Genomic DNA, 18,491 nt, shown 5'->3' on the forward strand with positions numbered 1-18,491 from the left:
TTGACTCATGAAAATCACTAATAGCAAAGAATTTTATATTGACTCATGAAAATCACCAATAGCAAAGCCTTTTATCTTGACTCATCATAAGAATGTTGAGAAACAAATGTAAGAAAAAGAGGAGATAATAAAGATAAGGTACTGGGAAAATGAGAAATATATTGGATCTTTAAATTACAAATTAGTGACCTAATCAGTTATTGGAACTAAACACATTATTCAAATGTTACACCAGATTCATTGTGTTGATGTGTATGGGAGCAGTATACTGGACTTGTATTTAATATTGGTAGAAAATAATTGCATAATAAATAAGAAACATAAGCATGAATTGGGTTAATAGTTAAAAATGAATAATTATTAGATAAAGTGTAATGTTTATAGGTTTTCAGAGAATTAGGTTTATAATATTCTTGTGTGATTAGATTTATCTATAGTTTTATTAGTCCAAAAACCTACTAGTATTATCATACATTAATAAAGAGTACTGCAGTATATAACATATTACACAGAGATTATCATGTTAAGGGTTAATCAAGTTTTTTTTTTTTATTATTTGGTTGTACATGTGTATATATAAGTAATATGAGGGACTATGAACTTCAGTCTATGAATGAGTGTATTAAAGGGACATGAAACCCAAAATTTGTCTTTCACGATTTAGAAAGAGCGTGCAATTTTAAACAACTTGATAATTTACTTCTATTATCTAATTTGCTTCATTCTATAGATATCCTTTGCTGAAAAGCATATCTAGATAGGCTTAGAAGCTGCTGATTGGTGGCTGCACATAGATGTCTCGTGTGATTGGCTAACCCATGGGCTTTGTTATTTCAACAACAAAGGATATCTAAAGAATGAAGCAAATTAAATAAAAGAAGTCCATTTGAATGTTGTTTAAAATAGTATTCTCTATCTGAACATTGAAAGAAAAAAATGTGGGTTTAATGTTCCTTTAAGCTAAAACCCGTTAGACTGTCCTACCAGCCTTGACACATTTTATGTACCAGATGGTTTTAAGCTATAGGAAATAAAAAAGGGATGTTTTAAATTGTAAATCATACATCACTGTAAATCATACAGTGAGCAAGTCTGCTTCGTTCCTGTATTATTCTGAACACTATTGGGGGGCCATGCCGCAGGTCCTTGAGGAGAAGGAGGAGCTTTTGGAAGATGAGGAATTGAATCCTGGCTTGTAACCAACCAAGTAAGAAGAAATGTGTTAATGGCTAATTCTAATGAAAATAATATACAATAGCACATTGTATGGAATAGCCACATATTTCTCTAAAGAAAACCTAATCAGACAGAGTTGCCAGAGAAGGGAATATAACTTTATAATGCTTCATCTTTTTGCTTCTAATGTCCATTTTAAACATTGTCCCCCTCATAGCAGTGCAGTGCTTCTCTAAGCAGCTTTAAAGCATATGAGGAATTAGATGGTTCAGCAAGGAAGTCACATGTTCTATCTGATCCTTGCTATGATTTAAAGCTTCTTAGGAAAATAACAAATACATAAACATAACAGACAGAAAGAAATAACATCTTTTAAACAAATGGTGATTTATTTATTTTTTTTGTAGAAAGAATACAAATGAATTATTAAAAACATTTTTTCCTTTTGTGTCTCTCACAAGATGTTTTCATTATGAATGGATAATTATATTTCAGAAGCAAATTATAGAGACAGATTGTTTAACTGTTTAATATACATGACGTCCGTCAGGACAGCATTGGAACGGCCTACCATATATGGCATCCTGCAGCATCCCTTGTTGACGAAGGCAAGGATAGCCCTGGGGGGCAGCACGTAGGCAATCCTCCATGATCCGATCCTGGCCTTGAAATCACGTGATTACATCGACGATCGCTTGATTTCATTTTTACTAATAGTGTTAACATTGTAATTTCATTCCAATAAGAACAATATTGTACCGCCACAAAGAGGTTAAAGGGACATAAAACCCCAATTTTTTCTTTTGTGGTTCACATAGAGCATACAATTTGTCTTCTATTTTCAATTTTCTTAGTTTTCTTGTAATCCTTTGTTGAAAAGCAGGAATGTAAGCTAAAGAGTGTGCACGTGTCTGCAGTACTATGGGGTCGATTTATCAAGAGAACCTGCTCGCCATATTTAACAAGCAGCGGTCATCAGACCACTGCTTTCCTAACCTTTCGCCACTTCTAAGGTGGCAAAATTCAATCTCTGCGGAGATTGACAGCTTCTGCCGGCGCGTGATTGGCTGTGTGGGGGCAGGGGGCGGGATTGCTGAGGCGCTCGTGTACAATGGTAAATTCCTCCGGGAAAATTCGCCCCGCCAAAGTCGAGTTGTGGCGGACAGGGGCGCGTATATGCACCCCTGTGGGCCTCAGCTTGATAAATCTAGCCCTATATTGCAGCAGTTTTGCAACAATGTTATACATTACCAAGAGCACTAGATGGCAGCACTATTTTCTGTCATGTAGTGCTTCAGGCATGTGCACGCTACCTACCTAGATATCTCTTCAACAAATAATAACATAAGAACAAAGCAAATTAGATAATAAAAGTAAAATTTGAAAAAAATTTTAAATTGTTTTCTCTATCTTAATAATGAAAGAAAAATATTGGGTTTTATGTCCATTTAAGAAAGCTTTTTAGTCAACAGATTATTCAGTGCTTTAACAGTGCTGGCATTCATTTATGACAAAACCATTTTAAATATACAAACCAAATGTGTCTAGGATCCTCCCCAAGACATTGATATAAGTAATGTTTAATAGTAATTTCCAAAGGTCTCAAAATATAATAAAAGGCCTGTGAACGTACATACTAAATAATTCTAAGCAACTATAGGAAGATACATTTTGTGACTTTACTATACTGTTATACAAACTGATTTTAAATTTCCTTTTCATTTTATTACAAAACTTTGAATGGAAGTTGGATCTACTTTTACTTTCATGGCTTCTTGATGTTAATCACTAAAAGCCTTTTATTTAAGTCTACCATTATTACGCACTACATAAAACACAGCAGTGTTGCCTAAATTACTGCAAAGTGTGCTCATTTTGATTGGTAATGCCTGCTCAGTTTGATTGGAAATGCCTGCTCAGTTTGATTGGTAATGCCTGCTCAGTTTGATTGGTAATGCCTGCTCAGTTTGATTGGTAATGCCTGCTCAGTGTGATTGGTAATGCCATTGCACGTATAAAAACAAACAATGGGTGGAAAATATTACTGTGAGGCACTTCTACGCTTTAAAAATCTCTTCAATATGTGTCTCTGTGTAGCTGATAAACTGATGTTGATCTTTCTGCTTTATTTTCCAGAGTTATATTGTTGTTATGAAAGTTTCCTGCAGTGAGTTAGCCAAGCTGGAATCACAAGAGATGGTTCTCAGCTGTTGTAAACTCAGATTTTCCATCCTAAGGGTTGGCGACAATTAGGTCATATTACCAAAAGCCAAAATTATGTGTATCACTTGGCAGGAAATGCTAATGGAAGAGGATAATTGTAATATCAACTGACAAAAGATTGTATTCTTTATACTATTGCGTGAAATGTATAACACATTTTATAGAATTGTATATTTAGTTTTGTATTTTTAAAGTCAGCCATACCAAATGCTGTATATACAGTTTAACTGTATCTTTTTTTTTTATAAGGAAAAAAATAAATACTCAACAGAAAGAAATATTGTATATCTGGATATCAGAGGAGATGGAAGGTATCATATTGTACAACTAACACCAACATTTGCTGCCCTAGGTCCAGACCTAGTTAGACTAGGCCACTGGTTTTTAAACCTGTCCTCAGGTAATCTGCCCATTACCATTTGGGCAGATTACGAGTGGAGCACTATTTATTGCTCCTGCTTGCCCACTAACTCTGCTATAAGTTTTTTGTGCGCGCATTACAAATTCAAAGTAAAAAGTTTATTCCCCCATAAATGCCAATGGAGCATGAAAAGTGGGGGGGGAAATCTAACACCCTTACTCATGCGCTATCCCTATCGCATTCTCTCAAGTGTGGCTAACCCAACATGAATACATTAATATTCCTCATATAGCAGAATATGTTCTATTTATTCATAAATAAATATTTATATATATATATCCGTTTTTTTGGTAAAATATATATTCTATACATATATTCCATATATATATATATATATATACAGTATATACTGTATATATATATACATATATACTGTATATATATATATATATATATATATATATATTGGTGTATATATATATATACAGTATATATATATATATATATATATATATATATATATATATATATATATATATATATATATATATATATATATATATATATATATATATAAATATTCATCTGAAATTAAAATCCTCCATGTCACTAAAGTAAATCAATATAAATTGTTGCACAGGAAATTAGCACATCTAGGCAAGTGTCCCCGCTTGCTTTCACCCAGAAACACTCCATATACGCTGTTGCCAATGCACAAGAGGATTCTGGGTGAGATATGCAAATTAGATATACAACATCTCAGATTTTTTGCTCCAATACTGTGTTAACACACAGCAATTAAATGCAGCAATACAGAAATCACTGCTAGACAAGCTTGTTTTGTTCTTTTTGGAACTCTTCAGTAGCAGATAGATTTCTGATTGCTGCTTAGGTAGAGCTAATTTCAGGATTAAATCAAAATTGAATGAATTTATCAGTGGGATGACTTATTGGTCTCTGTAATGAGAATTAAGGATTAATTATCATGCAAGATTAATTAGAATAAAATATTGAGTTATTTTGGGGCAGGCACCCTTCGTTTCTCTTGCTAGTTCTCCTCTGAATAATTTGCAGGAATAAACAATTAAATTGTTAACTAGTCCATTACATACCTGCTCCCTTATAGTAGCTGTAACTGCTCAGCTGCTGCCCACAGAATTATAGGAATATCAGGCTGCAGCACCAAAGTAGGGCTCCTGGGACATGGTCCTGGGGTTGCCCCACACTGTATGCACACTTGCAGGATATGATGTAGGATTGCCTTGATCATAGCTGCTTTGGGCTATGTTGAGTTGGTCCCTCATGTGCAGCATCCGACTTAAAATGTGCCAGTGCCTCCAAAAGTCCTGGTCTATTATGCCTCCGTCCTCTAAAGCCACAGGATGAGCAGGTGTCCTGGGTGCCAGCCTGTGGCTAAGGGGGAGGTGTGGGGCATCTGGCTGCCACTGCAGGCAAAATCTGAGAGATAAACATTGCCCTTTATAGCAAATCCTTGCTTGTAAGTCCTGGGAACGGAGACAGAGTATTTAGCTCCTTTCTTTGACACCACTTGTTCAGTGAGAAAGTAATTTCCTGCTCACCATATAACTGCCGCGCTAGGCATGATATAGCGTGAGAGTTAAGAGGTGAGCAGGAAATTACTTTCTCACTGAACAAGTGGTGTCACAGTGATGTGAAAAAGTGCCGCCCCCCGCCATCTGCCTCCCTAGGCCCGTGCCTTGTTTGCCTAGGCGGTAATACGCCCCTGCATACATTGTATCATTTTTTTTAAAGCTTCATAAATCACTATTGGAGAGACTGTATGTAGGGAACACATTTACATATGTGTAACTTTATATGCATGTGTATGTGTGTTGACTACGTGATATCCTGAACAGCTAAGGGAATCTGGAGGAAAAATCACTCCAGGACACCAACAAATGACATAATTTCAGATAAAAATTTTAATATTTGACTTAAAGTCACACTTGCACTGTCGTGATTGTCACTAACAGTATTGTTATTACATTTTTTTTAGTCGAGACTTTCATAGTTCACTATTGTGATCCGTTTCCCTCCGCACCACTGCTAAGCCATCTAAATGCATCTTTTAGGATGTCAGATGGGCAGACTGTGTACTGTTTTTCTATCTCTATATGGTTACTTTGCAACCTAAACAAGAATTGTTTTAGCAATATTTATTTCTATTGTTTTTAAAGCACAGTTTCCATTTTGGTGTGAACTATAAACAAAATGATGACTACTAGTTTCTATACAAAAGACAAATAATATGTTTGTTAACTGGATTTTGTGGAAAAAACCTAGGCGCCAATCCTACGGAGGCTAAGGTATTAAGACTGCTAATATGTTAAAAGTAGAATTTATTGGATAAAATCATCTTTAATCAATAAAAAATTAATCAATAAAAGATTAATGCATAAAAAATGGTTGCATACATAAAAAGGTTACATACATAAAAAAAGGTTCATGGATCCATGATAACAATGAATGTACAATATTAAAAACAAACAAATGTAGTAAATAGTAAGCGTTTAGAATACACAATGGTGGGATACACAATGCTCAAATGATGTAGAGAAAGTTGGTAGATGTCCAGCGAATGAAGTGAACAAACTGAGATCAACAATCCATATAGAGGTGATTCCAGTAAAATAAAAAACGTTAGTGATCTAAAAATTCCTTAGTGATCAAAACAATACTTAGTGATCAAAAAAATTTTTTTGGTGTATCCTGTGAAAAAAGTCAGTGAGATAAAAAATATAAAAGTACTCCAGTGATAAAAATAAATGTGAAAAATAATTTTGTGATCAAAATTAATCCTGTGGAAAAAATTAATCCTATATAAAAAAATCTGTGAATTAATAAATCCTGTGAAAAAATATATAATAATCCTGTGAAAAAAGACTGTGATAAAAATGAGAATTACAGATCTTGGGCAAATAACTCCCACTCAGCCATCATATAATAATTATACTGAGCTCTAAATATATAAATTATATCTGAATCTCAACCGGAAGTGACGTTGCGGCCATACGGAGGCAAAAGTATCATGACAATTAAACTACCACTGTATATCTTGTGTGTTTTTTTACTATATAAGCTATATATCACAGAAGGGAAATATATACTTTATCAAATAGCTATGATTTTAAAAACATTTAGTAAGTAGAAACTAGAAGTCATCGTTTAGCAAACATCCGGTCAATTATCCATTCCCTATAAAAGGCTTACACTACCAACATGAAACCAGTCTTGATAAAGGCCTTGCACGGGCCGAAACGCATAGACCTTGAACTGGTAAGCCTTTTTTCAATTGCTAACACAATTTGTAAACTTTCTACACATTGTTCTTTATTTATTTTTTCCATAGGAGGATCGTTATTTATTTTTGTTTCACCCAAGTCATCAATTTCGTTTTGTACCTACTTTCTCTTGGACTACAGTGCCTTTGTTTTTAAGAAGTATGGAGTCACAACTCCACTAACCTATTAACTTCATTGTTCATATATAGTGCACTTTATTTTAACAATTTATCAACTCAGTTTCTTTTGGATTTTAAGATTTAGACACTCATTTTTATCATAGTCTTTTTTTCACAGGATTATTATATATTTTTTCACAAGATTTATTTATTCACAAATTTTTTATATAGGATTAATTTTTTCCACAGGATCAATTTTTTCCACAGGATTAATTTTGATAACAACATTATTTTTCACATTTATTTTTATCACTGGAGTACTTTTATATTTTTTATCTCACTGACACAGGATACACCAAAAAAATTTTTTGATCACTAAGTATTGTTTTGATCACTAAGGAATTTTTAGATCACTAAAGTTTTTTATTTTACTGAAATCACCTCTATATGGATTGTTGATCTCAGTTTGTTCACTTCATTCGCTGGACATCTACCAACTTTCTCTACATCATTTGAGCATTGTGTATCCCACCATTGTGTATTCTTAACGCTTACTATTTACTACATTTATTGTTTGTTTTTAATATTGTACATTCATTGTTATCATGGATTCATGAACCTTTTTTTATGTATGCAACCATTTTTTATGCATTAATCTTTTATTGATTAATTTTTTATTGATTAAAGTTGATTAAAGTTGTTAGCTAGGGACCACCACCCCTGGGCGAAAAGGTAGTAGTTGGCGCTTCAGTATACCTCAAACCAATTTATTGTTAACTGGATTTTAACATTTTTTAAACTGTAAATCTTGATCCTGCTACCTTGTTACTTTGTATCTTCTTAAGAGACACTTAAAGGGACATGAACCCCAAAAATTTTCTTTCATGATTTAGGTAGAACATACAATTTTAAACAACTTTCCAGTTTACTTCTATTATCAAATGTACTTCATTCTCTTGGTATCATTTTTTGAAGGGGCAGCAATGCACTACTGGTTTCTAACTGAACACATGGGTGAGCCAATGACAATCGGTATATATATATGCAGCCACTAATCAGCAGCTAAAACCTAGGTTCTTTGCTGCGCCTAAGCTTACCTAGATAAACCTTTCAGCAAAGGAAAAAAAGAGAAGGAAGCAAATTAAATAATAGAAGTAAATTGGAAAGTTTTTTTAAAATTGTATGCTCTGTCTAAATCATGAATGTCTAATTAGGACTTTTCTGTCCCTTTAAACAAGATCATTACTTTGTGAACTTGTAGTCTGGATTGAGCATTCATCACCGTGAGTTCAGTAACGTAAGCGCAAGCACTTTGAAAGGCACTCTTGTGACCGTGTTTGGAATTAACGTGCCAGGAGCTGCCTCTATAAAAACACATTCACAAAGGTGCAATTGTAAAATTATTTTTAGCATACATACAGCTAGATTACAAGTGTTGCAGTACAGCTTTTAATGCTGAAAAAATGGCCATTCCAGCGTAATGGCCAGGAACCCATATTATTTTGTGTGGGATTTTCATAGCGCCGGTATTACAGGTTGTGTGGTCCGGCTAATATGCTTGCGTTATGCTCTATGCCGACACAAGCCATACCACCATCTGAGAGCAGTAGCTATGGATTTTGCGAAACAAAAATGTTTCACAAAACTCATTACTAAACTGTTACAAAGTACACTAACACCCATAAACAACCTATTAACCCATAAACCGCCTCCCTACTGCATCGCAAACACTATTTAAAACTTATTAACCCTAATCTGCCGCCCACCCACATCGCGACTATTAAATAAACCTAATAACCCCTAATCTGCCGCACACCCACATCGCCAACACTATTTAAATATATAACCCCTAATCTGCCACTCCCCGACATCGCCGCCACTATAATAAAGTTATTAACCCCTAAACCTCTGGCCTCCCACATCGCTGCCACTATAATAAACCTATTAACCCCTAAACCTCCGGCCTCCCACATCTCCCTGCCACTAAATAAACCTATTAACCCCTAAACCGCCAGCCCCTCATATCGCAAAACACTAAATTAAACTATTAACCCTTAAACCTTATGCCCCCCTAACTTTAAATTAAAATTACAATATAACTATATTTAAATAAATAAAAACTTACCTGTGAAATAAAAATTAAACCTAGCATTAAACTATAAATTAACCTAACTATTCTAATAAAATAAAAAAATACTACCAATTAAAAAATCTAAATTACAAATTTAAAAAAACCTTACACTACAAAAAAAAACATTTGAACAGCCAATAGGATTTCAGAAGCTCTCATCCTATTGGCTGATTTGAATTTGAAGAATCAAATCAGCCAATCGGAATGCAAGGTACGCCATTTTGAAATGGCTACCTTGCATTCAACTTCAGTGTACGGTGGAGACCATATGAAGAGGACGCTCCTCGCAGGATGGGATCGGCTTCCAGGATGGTCCCGCTCCACGCCGCCGGGATGAAGATAGAAGACGTCCCCAAGATGGATGAAGGTGTCGCCGCCTGGATGAAGACTTCTCACCGCCTGAATGAAGATGGATGTCCGGACTTCAGGAACCATGAGTAGATATTCTGGGGTTAGTGTTAGGTTTTTTTTTCATTTTTTTGGGTGTTTTTTTTTTAGATTAGGGCTTTGGGCTTTTGTAAAAGAGCTTAATGCCCTTTTAAGGGCAGGGAAAAAGAGCTGAATGCCCTTTTAAGGGAAATGCCCATTTTTTAGAGTTAGGTTTTTTATTTGGGGGGGTTGGTTGAGCGGTGGGTTTTACTGTTGGGGGGACTTTGTATTTTTTTTACAGGTAAAAGAGCTGTTTAACTTAGGGCAATGCCCTACAAAAGGCCCTTTTAAGGGCTATTATATAATAATATATATAATAATAATTTGCGATTTATATAGCGCTTTTCTCCCTGTGAGACTCAAAGCACTTTAGCGAGATTTAAGCAGCTCTCATTCTATTGGCTGATTCAAATCAGCCAATAGAATGAGATCTGCTTAAATCCTATTGGCTGATTTGAACAGCCAATAGGATTTTAGCAGCCCTAATTCCTATTGGCTGATTCAAGATTTTCAGCCAATAGGAATGCAATGGTATCCCCAGTATAAAAGGGGTACCTTGCATTTCAATCCTCAGTGTGCGGCGGACGATCGCATGAAGAGGACCTCCACGTCGAATTGATGGACCTCCGCCTGGACCTCCATCTTGGACCTCTGCCTGGACCTACGCCTTGGACCTTCGCCTGGACCTCTGCCTCCGCGCATCGACCGCTCCTCCTCAGAAGGGATGAACAAGATGCCAGTCCCGCGATGGATGAAGATGCAGCTGCCTGGATAACGACTTCTCGCCGCCTGGATGTCCGGACTTCAGAAACTCTAAGTAGATCTTCTGGGGTTAGTGTAAGGATTTTTTAAACTTTTTTGGGTGTTTTTTTTTTAGTTTAGGGTTTGGGCTTTTCTTAAAAGAGCTAAATGCCATTTTCAGGGCAATGCAAAAGAGCTAAATGCCCATACAAATGCCATTTTCATGGCAATGGGTAGCTTAGGTTTTTGTTAGAGTTAAGTATTTTTATTATGGGGTTGGTTGGGTGGTGGGTCTTACTGTTGGGGGGTCTTTGTATTTTTTTTTACAGGTAAAAGAGCTGTTTAACTTAGGGCAATGCCCTACAAAAGGCCATTTTAAGGGCTATTGGTAGTTTATTGTAGGCTAGGGTTTTTTTTTATTTTGGGTGGGCTTTTTTATTTTTATAGGGCTATTAGATTAGGTGTAATTTTTTTTATTTTTGATAATTTCGTTTGTTATTTTTCGTAATTTAGTGTTTGTTATTTTTTGTAATTTTAGTATTTTTTATTTTTGTAATTGATAGTTAAATTTTAGTTTAATAGTTATATTAGTTTAATTGTTAGTTTAAACTTAGTTTTTTTAATTTGACAGGTAAGTTTTAATTTAATTTAAGATAGGGAAATTATAATTTTAATATAACGTTAGGGTGGCAGTAGGTTTAGGGGTTACTAGTTTAAATTAGTTTATTGGGATGTGGGGAGCTTTCGGTTTAGGGGTTAATAGTTTAATTTAGTATATTTTGTTGTGGGGGGCTTGCGGTTTAGGGGTTAATAGGTTTATTATAGTGGCGGCGGTGTCGGGGAGTGGCGGAATAGGGGTTGATAACTTTAGTATAGTGGGGCGATGTGGGTGGACAGCAGATTAGGGGTTAATAATATTTAAATAGTGTTTGCGATGCGGGAGGGTGGCAGTTTAGGGGTTAATAACTTTTTTTATAGTGGTGAGGGAGCGACGGAATAGGGGTTAATACATTTTATTAGTGGCGGCGATGTCGGGAGCAGCAGAATAGGGGTTAATAAATTTAATATAGTGTTTGCTATGCGGGAGGGCCTCGGTTTAGGGGTTAAAAGGTAGTTTATTGGTGTTTAGTGTACTTTGTAACACTTTAGTTATGAGTTTTATGTAACAGTTTTGTTGCGTAACTACTCATAACTACGGCTCTCAGATGGCGGTACGGATCTTGTCGTTATAAGCTGCAACGCAAGCTTTTTAGCCTCACCGCAAAACTCGTAATGCCTGTCCCATGAAAAAACATATACCGAGATTACGAGTTTTGTGGTAACAGGGGTGCGGTGCTAACGCTTAGTTTCAGCTCACCGCTCACCTACAAACAACGCTGTTATTACGGGTTTTTTTCAACCCAGCGTTAGCCTCTAAAAAGTGAGCGGAGAGCAAAATTTAGCTCCACATCTCACCTCAATACCAGCGCTGCTTACGGTAGCGGTGAGCTGGCTAAACGTGCTCGTGCACGATTTCCCCATAGGAATCAATGGGGCTGAGCCGGCTGAAAAAAAAAAAAGCAGCGTTCAGCTCCTAACGCAGCCCCATTGATTCCTATGGGGAAACACATTTTATGTCTACACCTAACACCCTAACATGAACCCCGAGTCTATACACCCCTAATCTTACACTTATTAACCCCTAATCTGCCACCCCCGACATCGCCAACATCTGCATTATACTTATTAACCCCTAATCTGCCGCTCCGGACACCGCCGCCACCTACATTATACTTATGAACCCCTAATCTGCTGCCCCCAACATCGCCGAACCCTATATTATATTTATTAACCCATGCTCCACATCGGCTGGCTTCAAGATGGACCCGCTCCGCTCCGGTTGGATGAAGATAGAAGATGCCATCTGGATGAAGACTTCTGCCCGTCGGGAGGTCTTCTTCTGCCTGGATCGGATGAAGACTTCTGCCCCTCTGGAGGACCACTTGTGCCCGGCTGGGTGAAGACGTCTCACGGTAGGGTGATCTTCAAGGGGTTAGTGTTAGGTTTTATTAAAGGGGGATTGGGTGGGTTTTTGAGTAGGGTTGGGTGTGTGGTTGGTGGGTTTTAATGTTGGGGGGGTATTGTATTATTTTTACAGGTAAAAGAGCTGATTACTTTGGGGCAATGCCACGCAAAAAGCCCTTTTAAGGGCTATTTGTAATTTAGTATAGGGTAGGGATTTTTATTATTTTGGGGGGCTTTTTTATTTTATTAGGGGGATTAGATTAGGTGTAATTAGTTTAAAATTCTTGTTATTATTTTATTTTTTTCTGTAATTTAGTGTTTTTTTTTCCGTACTTTATTTTATTTTATTTAATTGTAGATAATTGTTGGTAATTTAGTAAATTAATTTAATTATAGTGTAGTGTTAGGTATAATTGTAATTTAGGTTAGGATTTATTTTACAGGTACGCTTGTATTTATTTTAGCTAGGTAGTTATTAAATAGTTAATAACTATTTAATAACTATTGTACCTAGTTAAAATAAATACAAAGTTGCCTGTAAAATAAAAATAAACCCTGAGATAGCTACAATGTAACTATTAGTTATATTGTAGCTATCTTAGGGTTTATTTTATAGTTAAGTATTTAGTTTTAAATAGGAATAATTTATTTAATTGTAGTAATTTTATTTCGTTTTATTTATATTATATTTAAGTTAGAGGGATTAGACTTAGGGTTAGACTTAGGTTTAGGGGTTAATACATTTAATATAGTAGCGGTGACGTTGGGGGCGGCAGATTAGGGGTTAATAATTGTAGGTAGGTGTCGCGATGTTAGGGACGGCAGACTAGGGGTTAATAAAATTTAACTAGTGTTTGCGAGGCGGGAGTGCGGCGGTTTAGGGGTTAATATATTTATTAAAGTGGCGGCCATGTCCGGTCAGCAGATTAGGGCTTAAAAACTTTAGTGTTTGCGATGTGGGGGGGCTCGGTTTAGAGCTTAATAGGTAGTTTATGGGTGTTAGTGTACTTTTTAGCACTTTAGTTAAGAGTTTTATGTTACGGCGTTAGCCCATAAAACTCTTAACTACTGACTTTTAAATGCGGTAGGAGTCTTGACAGGAGAGGGTCTACCGCTCACTTTCTCCAAGACTCGTAATACCGGCGTTAGGAAAATCCCATTAAAAAGATAGGATACGCAATTTACGTAAGGGGATTTGCGGTATGCTCGAGTCGCGGAATAAAAGTGAGCGGTACACCTGTACCTGCCAGACTCGTAATACCAGCGGGCGTTAAAAAGCAAGACTCATAATCTAGCCGTTAATTTTTACGAGTGCGGGACTGACGTTGTGTTACAGGCTAAAAGGCTTGCGGTACAGCTATACCAACAAAACTTGTAATGGCTGCGTTGCTGTTTTAACGCTGAAATTGCCATTTTTTCAGCGTTAAAACCGTAACGCAAAACTCGTAATCTACCTGAATGGCAATTAGCATATTCAAGAGGTTTTACAAGGGGTATGTCCCTAAACTGCAATTTTTGCTAACACTGACTTTTTTTTACATTTAAATAAAACACATTTATTTTGTATGCAGGTTTGTAACAATGCAGTGCATTTTTTGCTGATTAAAAAAAGGCATAACTTTTATGATGACTGACTTTTCTAGGCATGTTAAAAGACACTTGAGTTTGACCTCAATTACAAGTGTATTTAAGGGCATACTTGTGCTTATTCATTAGACCAGTCACATGATACTCAGCGATCACTTTCGTTTCTTTGCCAAACTTGTCTTCTGAATCAAATGAAAGCATTTCATAAGTAGTTATTTATGCTTTCCCATCGTTTCTTTAAGAGGCTCTGGCCTTTATTCTAGTCTTTCCACTAATTGCAGCAATGATTATCTATCCATAATCACTGATAATGATCCCTGTCCTACACCATTTATCTATCCCCTGTGTTCAGTGGCAATTCTAGGAGGATGCACTGCAGAAAAACCAACCCCAATAGTTGTACAACAACAAGTAAGAAGCTCTAATAGACTAAAGTTTGGCGGGGGGGGGGGGGGGGGAATGACCCCTCCGATCACAGTCCCTTCATACTAGAGACCAGTTAGCCATTTTATACCATGCAATGCCCCTGCCTCTGAACCTGACTGTCCTGGCTCAGCCTCCTAGGCCCCGATCCGATATAAATCGTCGCCCGCAAAAGCCTGCGACGCCAAAATTTGCGCTGGTTTGGTATCACATATACGGCGTAACATAGAAGTTACGCTCGTATATTTCTGCCTTCGGCCGTAGTTTTTTGGCCCATAGACAGGTTTACCAAACCAGCTCAGTTTGGTATCCAATATACAGCGTAAGGACTTACGTGGCGAAAATGGAGAAATCTTACTCCATTTTCACCTCGCCACAAATTGCAGACGTAGTAAGCCTTACGCTGTGTATCGAAGCCCCATAGCTCCCTAAACTAGCTGCAAAATAAAACCTAACACCTAACACATGCGCAATGTCTATCTACCTGTCAACCGCGAACTGCTAAATAAAACCTAACACCTAACGCATGCGCAATGTCTATCTACCTGTCAACCGCGATCCCCCGCCGCTATCCCTAATAAAGTGTTTAACCCCTAAACCGCCGCTCCCGGACCCCGCCGCCACCAACATTAAATGTCTAACCCCCTAATGTGAGCCCCCTACACCGTCGCCACCTACATTAAAATTATTAACCCCTAATGTAATCCCCCTACACCGCCGCCATCTATATTAAAATTATTACCCTCTAATGTGAGCCCCCTACCCCGCCGCCACCTATTTTAACTATATTACCCCCTAATCTAATCCCCCTACCCCGCCACCACCTATTTTAAATGTATTAACCCCTAATCTAATCCCCCTACACCGCCGCCACCTATTTTAAATGTATTAACCCCTAATCTAATCCCCCTACACCGCCGCCACCTATAATAAATTTATTACCCCCTAAAATACTAAACTGTCCCTACCCTAAACTAAATTAAAAATAGCCCTGAAAAGGGCTTTTTGCGTGGCATTGCCCCAAAGTAAACAGCTCTATTACCAGCCCTTAAAAGGGCCTTTTGCGGGGCATTGCCCCAAAGTAACCAGCTCTTTTACCAGCCCTTAAAAGGGCTTTTTGCGGGGCATTGTCACAAAGTAATCAGCTCTTTTGCCTCTAATGTAATCTAATCCCCCTACACCGCCGCAACCTATATTAAATATATTAACCCCTAATCTAATCCCCCTACACCGCCGCCACCTATATTAAATTAATTAACCCCTAATCTAATCCCCCTATACCACCGCCACCTATATTAAATTAATTAACCCCTAAAATACTAAAATTTCCCTACCACTAAACCTAAGTCTAACCCTACAAATAGCCCTGAAAAGGGCTTTTTGCATGGCATTGCCCCAAAGTAACCAGCTCTATTGCCAGCCCTTAAAAGGGCTTTTTGCGGGGCATTGCCCCAAAGTAATCAGCTCTTTTACCAGCCCTTAAAAGGGCTTTTTGCGGGGCATTGTCACAAAGTAATCAGCTCTTTGCCTGTAATCTAAATCCCCCTATACCGCCGCCACCTATAATAAATGTATTACTCCCTAATCTAATCCCCCTACACCGCCGCCACCTATATTAAATATATTAACCCCTAATCTGACCCCCCTACACCGCCGCCACCTATATTAACTATATTAACCCTAATTATATTAGGGTTAATATAGTTAATATAGTTATTATATTATATATATTAACTTTATTAACCATATCTAAATCTAACACCCCTAACTTAATTATTATTAAAATAAATCTAAATAATATTAATAATATTAACTAAATTATTCCTATTTAAAACTAAATACTTACCTATAAAATAAACCCTAAGATAGCTACAATATAATTCATAATTACATTGTAGCTATTTTAGGGTTTATATTTATTTTACAGGTAACTTGGTATTTATTTTAACTAGGTACAATAGCTATTAAATAGTTAATAACTATTTAATAGCTACCTAGTTAAAATAATTACCAATTTACCTGTAAAATAAATCCTAACCTAAGTTACAAATACACCTACACTATCAATAAATGAAATAAACTACAAATATCTAAACTAAAATACAATTAAATACACTAAACTAAATTACAAAAAACCCCCCACTAAATTACAAAAAATAAAAAAAGATTACAAGATTTTTAAGCTAGTTACACCTATTCTAAGCCCCCTAATAAAATAAAAAAGCCCCCCAAAATAAAAAAAATTCCCTACCCTAATCTAAATTACAAAAGTAATCAGCTCTATTACCAGCCCTTAAAAGGGCCTTTTGTGGGGCATTGCCCCAAAGTAATCAGCTCTTTTGCCTGTAAAAAAAACAACACCCCCCCCATTACAACCCACCACCCACATACCCCTACTCTAACCCACCCAATACCCCCTTAAAAAACCTAAGTCTAACCCCCAAGTGCTCCTTACCTGTCCTGAAGACCGGCGGAGAAGGTCCTGTTCCAGGCGGAGAAGTCTTCTTCCAGGAGGCGACCTCTTCTTCTTCCAGGATCCAGCCAGCGCGGAGCGGAGGAGTTGAAGACCGATGACTGCGGAGCTGAAGACCGTCCATCTGGAACTGAACCGGATCTGGAGCGTGGAGGATCCTCTTTATACGATCGCCGCCGTACACTGAATAGGAATTCAAGGTACGCGATTAAAAATGGCGTCCCTTGAATTCCTATTGGCTGATTTGAGCCTTCAAATTCAAATCAGCCAATCGGATGAGAGCTACTTTAATTATATTGGCTGATTTGAATAGCCAATAGAATAAGAGCTACTGTAATTCTATTGGCTGATTAGAATAGCCAATAGAATTACAGTAGCTCTTATTCTATTGGCTATTCAAATCAGCCAATAGAATTAAAGTAGCTAATGGGGGTAATTTTTTTATTTTGGGGGGCTTTGTTATTTTATTAGGGGGCTTAGAATAGGTGTAATTAGCTTAAAAATCTTGTAATCTTTTTTTATTTTTTGTAATTTAGTGTTTGTTTTTTTTGTAATTTAGTTTAGTGTATTTAATTGTATTTTAGTTTAGATATTTGTAGTTTATTTCATTTATTAATAGTGTAGGTGTATTTGTAACTTAGGTTAGGATTTATTTTACAGGTAAATTGGTAATTATTTTAACTAGGTAGCTATTAAATAGTTATTAACTATTTAATAGCTATTGTACCTAGTTAAAATAAATACAAAGTTACCTGTAAAATAAATATAAACCCTAAAATAGCTACAATGTAATTATGAATTATATTGTAGCTATCTTAGGGTTTATTTTATAGGTAAGTATTTAGTTTTAAATAGGAATAATTTAGTTAATATTAATATTATTTAGATTTATTTTAATAATAATTAAGTTAGGGGTGTTAGAGTTAGATAGGGTTAATATAGTTAATATATATAATATAATAACTATATTAACTATATTAACCCTAATATAATTAGGGTTAATATAGTTAATATAGGTGGCGGTGGTATAGGGGGATTAGATTAGGGATTAATAATTTTAATATAGGTGGCGGCGGTGTAGGGGAATTAGATTAGGGAGTAATACATTTATTATAGGTGGCGGCGGTATAGGGGGATTTAGATTACAGGCAAAAGAGCTGATTACTTTGTGACAATGCCCCACAAAAAGCCCTTTTAAGGACTGGTAAAAGAGCTGGTTACTTTGGGGCAATGCCCCGCAAAAAGCCCTTTTAATGGCTGGTAATAGAGCTGGTTACTTTGGGGCAATGCCACGCAAAAAGCCCTTTTCAGGACTTCCGGTGGGTGGCTCTAAAAGATGGCTGTGAGCTTTTGTTGCTCTGAAGAACTCTTCTTTTAATCTAAACTATATTGCCATCATTCTATGCCATCTGCATCCCCCTTGACAGGAAAGCTGTCCGGGAACCTCAGGCAGATAGAAATATATCACTCTTTTCTTCCACGGAAGTCATTTGACTAAAATAGAACCCACGAGGGACTTTGT

This window comes from Bombina bombina, chromosome 5 (assembly GCF_027579735.1).
Source record: "Bombina bombina isolate aBomBom1 chromosome 5, aBomBom1.pri, whole genome shotgun sequence".
Taxonomy (NCBI): Eukaryota; Metazoa; Chordata; class Amphibia; order Anura; family Bombinatoridae; genus Bombina; species Bombina bombina.